Source organism: Arvicola amphibius, chromosome 6, assembly GCF_903992535.2.
Source record: "Arvicola amphibius chromosome 6, mArvAmp1.2, whole genome shotgun sequence".
In the NCBI taxonomy this organism is placed as follows: domain Eukaryota; kingdom Metazoa; phylum Chordata; class Mammalia; order Rodentia; family Cricetidae; genus Arvicola; species Arvicola amphibius.
The window spans coordinates 11,963,572-11,968,866 of record NC_052052.2 but is presented as its reverse complement, the minus strand read 5'-3'; positions in this window follow the sequence as shown (position 1 = coordinate 11,968,866).

The window sequence follows — 5,295 nt, the reverse complement described above, 5'->3', positions numbered from 1 at the left end:
CCTAGGTCAGTAGGCAGCAGGAGGCCCCTGGGCTGGTTCCTTTATAGTGTGCCAGGCGAGGCCATGAGTCAGCATCTGCCCTGCCCCGGAGGCCCAGCCCCACTTCACGCAGGTGCCCCAATGGGCTGCGGAGCCTCCTCTACCCTGGGCTAGCCAGGACCTCCAGGTGGGTGTCCATGGTGGGCTTGGCAATAGTAGAAGGGCCAAGCTCCCTGTAGCCTGGGAGAGGAGGGCACAGCCCGTGCCCTTCACCACCCTTGCCTGGGCCAGGACTGGATAGTCTTGCCCAAGCACACTTAACTGGGCATTGGGAAGAAGGTGAGCAGGGCAGGATGCTAAGCCGGAGGTCATGCTGGGTGTGGCTGAGTCTCTCAGGGATCTTCTCATCGGAACCCCACTCTCTGCTCTCAGGACAGCCTATGAAGCATGGGCAGTTACAGTCCCCTCCCACATCTCATCCTCCAAGCTGCTCCGAGATCAGCACACACATGATCACACCCACTTTCCAGAGGGAGAAACTGAGGCATGGTGAGGCTTCACGCCCAGTCAGGGTTTGAACAGAGGCGTCACCACAGGTAGGGCCTTTATTAGCAGCCTGCCCTGGTGATGTGATCTTTCCAGACTAAGGCTTCTCACCGTAACACCAAGCGTCCAAGGGCAGGTGACTGACTGCCAGCCCATTTTATAGACAGGAAAACCAGAAGCTTGGGGAGGGAAAAGACACTTGTCCCGGGGGGCCGTGGATCACCTGTGACAGGGCTGCGAAGGGAAACCGGGTTTCTTGACCTGGAAGTGAGGTTTGCTGTATATCCTGGGTCTCTGCCTCTAGGGGGTCTCCCCCACGAGATGGTGCATGGGTATGGGTATGGGCCACCCCTGCCCCAAGGCTTTCATGAGGGCAGGGCACCTGGTGCCAGGTCTGTCTGCTAATGGGGTAAAGGGAGGAGTGGGAGTCCAGGGTGAACAAGTCCCAGCAGGGAACACCTGGAGGTATAACCCAGGAGCTCTTGGGGGGCTGTGGAACTGGGGTTTTTTTCATCTTCCCATCTGGCTTCGAATCAAAGGCTTTACCTCATGCGATCCAAGCCAAGACGACCACAGAATTAGGCAGACCTGAGCACGCAGCCTCCTTGCCAATGTCCCCAGGTCTGGGAGGAGACCACTGGGTCCCTGAGAGGCAGGTCCAGTGGATTCCTAAACAGGAGCTAGGACTAGGGTCACTTCCTGTCCTCCCAAGGATTTGTCCAGGACTGATGCTCTGCATGACTTTGCTCACGCTAATTTGGGAGGCCCAAATTAGACCAGTCTCTCAGGCTGGTCATGTGATTAAGAGTCTGTGTTTCTCATGTTCCCTTGGGGAGCACGAGATCCGGCCTTCATTCTGTGCATGTATTATTGTTAGGCCCACGGTCACACAGCAAGTCAGCGGGAGGAGGAGAATGTACCCAAAGGCTGTCCTGGAATAGCTTCCTCAATTTGTTCTTCTCTCGCTCTCGGTCTCTCTTTTTAAATGGGGCCGGCAGAGCAGGTGGCCTTTGATGAGACTTGAGGGGGCTGATGACAACGTGACTCTTTGACTGGTCCCTAGGAAGAGCCAGCACAGCTGTGGTATAATGACACAGTAAGGGTCACTTCTGTCCATCCATCATTGCGAGTCCTGGGGACCCAAATCAGGTCCCCGGGCTATGTGGCAAACACCCGTGGAACCATCTCCCTGGTCCCCAACTTGATTTTTGAGACAGGTTCTCTCATTGGTCGGAATCCACTAAGTATGCTCTGCCGGCTTCTGAGGGGTCCCAGAAGGTCTCTTTGCCTCTTCAATGCCGGGACTCAAGCGTGTGCCTCCACCCCTGGCCTCGTGTATGTGTTCTGTACCTGTGTGCACACGTGTACGAGACTGTGTGTATGTGGGTAGAAGCCACAGGGCAATGGTGGGTACCTTCCTTGATTGCTCTCCACTTTATTCTTTGAGGCAGCGTCTCTCATTGAACCCATGCTGACTGGCTAGATTTACTGGCCAGCGAGCCCTACATATCCTCCTGCCTCTGACTCCCCAGTCCTGGGATCATAGGCCAGGCTGCTGCACCTGGCTTTTTTATGTGGATGAGGGGAATCTAAACTCAGGCCCTGTCCTCACGCTTGCAAGGCAAGCATTTTACTGAGCGAGCCCTCTCCCCGGGCTTTACCCACTGGTTACTGAGAGGTGTATATATTTAGGATGCGCAGGGGATTGGAGGATGTTTATGTTGTCATTAAATTAGCATCATCATTACTACTACTATTATTATTATGTGATGAGGGCAATGCCTGGAGATCAGAGGACAAATTTATGGATCCGTTCTCCCCTTGCACCTTTACATAGGTTCTGGGGATCAAACTCGGGTCGTCAGGCTTGGCGGCAAGCCCCCTTACCCACCAAGCCATCTTGATGACTTAAGATAGCCATTGTCAAATGGTGGCCACAATCAAGCTAACTAAGGCATCCATCTCCTCACATAGGGAACTGTCTTTTTGTCCTTTTCTTGCCTGTCCCTGTCGGTGGACACTTAGATTCTTCTCGTATTATGATGGTCTTCCAAATAGTGATTTATTCGTCTACACCCACGGAAGTAAGAGGGCAGAGGCAGACGATTGCATTCCAAATGATCCCATCAAACCACGCCTCCCTGAGCCCACTCCTGGTCGTCGTTGCCCTGTCCCTGTTTGCGTGGTTTCTGTTTCCACGGTGTCATTTGCGATTGATGTCATTGCTGGTGAGATGGACAGATACTATGGATGCTGGGCATCGGCATTAGGATGGGCCTTGCAGGCATTTGGCGACTTTGAAGAGTTGTCACCGCTGTGCTTTGCTGTCAAGACTGCGATCACATCTCTCCAGCAGCAATGCAAGGACTGAGCTGGCAGCCTTCAGAAATAACACTGGCATTCGAACTTGAACCTGGGGCAGGTTTAAAATAACACAGACACCTGCACTTTCCTCGGCCGTGTGTGGGCCGTTCTCTTCCCGGATGTGTTTATCTGCATGCTGGAATCACACCCAGCGGAAAGCTGCCAGGGAGGGCTGGGTCGCCCAGTGGCCAGGTGTGGTCAGGGCTGCCCCGGGTTCCTTGGCTACTGCTAGCTCTTCAGTGCTTCCGTTCCCTGTCTTCCAGATCTCACCAAGCTCCCCAGCAACGAAGCAGGGCCACTCATCATCTTCAGCTGTCACTCAAGAGTTCCGTGGTGTAGAATGAACAAGCTTCCAGTAGTTACAAACGTCATGCGTAGCCATGGCACACGCTCACAACCCTGCACTGTGTCCCTGCTCTCCCAGTGGCAGCAGCTGGCTGTTGGCGCATTGTCCTCCCATCCCTGGTCCCTGGCAGGTACATTGTCTCCCAGGTCTCAAGCATTCAGGCCTTGGCTTCTTTGGGATGTTATTGTTACTGAATTCGGGGTCATAGTCTGTGACCCTAGATGCCAGGCTGAACCACTCGATCTCAAGAAGTCAATGAAAACAACCACATAAATAGCAAAGAGCAGAAAAAGGAGACTTAGTCAAAGTGGCCCCATCGGGAAGCGGGACAAAGTGATAGGGTGACCCTTTCAAGTCCATCTTCAGGGTCCTGAAGGGAGACTGAAATTTAAATCTCAGGCTGGAGAGATGGCTCAGAGGATAAAAATATGAGAGCTTGGTGCTCTGGCAGAGGACCTGAGTGGACTCCCAGCACCCACACGGCGGTTCACAACCATCTGTAACTCCAGTTGCACGGATCTGGTGCCCCTTCTGGCCGCTGAGGGCACACACACAGAGACACACGTACACATAAATAAAAATAAAGTTGAAAAGATCTTTAACATTTAAGTAGAGGGCCAGGGATTTGCAAGCCTAAGCATGCCATGATCAAGGCGTGGTCCTGCTCACTGATGACCTGTCATCGTCTGGGCTCCAGTTTCTTCAGAAGGGCAGCCTAGTAAGCTGTCAGGATTGTGGGAAGTCTCTTCCTGGGAGACAAGTTCCATCTCTGGCTGTTGCCAGGTTTCAGCCTTTTCCTTCTCCCACCATGAGATACCGGAGGGGGCTGCCAATGTTGGGGTGATCTATTGAAGAACACAAGTGTCTTTTAAAATATCCTCATCTCTTCCCGGCAATTCTGGTGCGTGCAGAGGACATTCCAGAGCTACTGGTCGTATCCTGAGCTTTGGGTCACCCTCTTACCTGCTGGAGAGAAAAGGTCGATTGTAAGAATACTCAGTGAGAATGCAGCTGTTGCTCAGGCCGCCCCGACCTGACAGCGAAGACGTAGCAGGAAGGCCTTGTTGATGCACAAACACAGCTCTCAGCTCAAAGGGAAGAAGAGATTATTCTGAAGCTGAATATGACTGAGTATGATCTGGTACCGTTCAGGTCACCCTCAACTCTGTGGCCCAGGGTGGTAACTGTTTCAAGAAGGTTTTTTTGTTGTTGTTGTTGTTGTTTTGAATTTGATGTCAGCCTGGAATATATATCAAGTTCTAGACCAGTCAAGGCTACCTAGAGAGAGACTACCTCAAAGAAAAATTCATAAATCAAGGTATTTCTCAGGTTTGCTGGTGCAAACATCAGGCCACAGACGCGAGGGGAGCTCCACTGGAGGCCTCCGATGCTGTCTGGTGACATCCTGAGTGTTGAGCTGGTGGAAGCCAGCGGTTTAAGTTACGTCCCCAAAGATCTCAGTGGAAGCCACAAGGGGCCATGTTAGACCCTGGTGGACACTAAAGATAGCCCAAAATAAGTTTGCTCCAGGTCGGCAACTCCAGGGAACTGACGCTCTCTGGCCTCCGTGCCCACCCGCACACATGAACTCATGTAGACACTGTGCTGGCTAGTTTTATGTCAGCTTGACACGATATGGAGTTATCTGAAAGGAGGGAAACTCAACTGGGAAAGGCCTCCCTAAGATCCATCTGTAGGGCATTTTCTTAATTAGTGCTTGGTGGGGGAGGTCCAGCCCATTGCAGGTGGGGCCATCCCTGGGCTGGTGGTCCTGAGTTCTACAAGAAAGCAGGCTGAGTGTGCCAGTAAGCAGCACCTCTCCATGGCCTCTGCTTCAGGTCCTGCCTCCACATCCCTGCCCTAAGTTCCTTTCCTGACTTCCTTCAGTGATGAATGTGAGTGTTACAGGAGGCGAAGCCCAATTAACCCTTTCCTTCCCAACTTGCTTTTGGTCATGGTGTTTCATTTAGCAATAGAAACCCTAAGGAACATCTACACAAACACATAAAATTTTTAAAGAAAAAAATGTAATATTCCTTCATTCATTCTTTCTTTCTTTC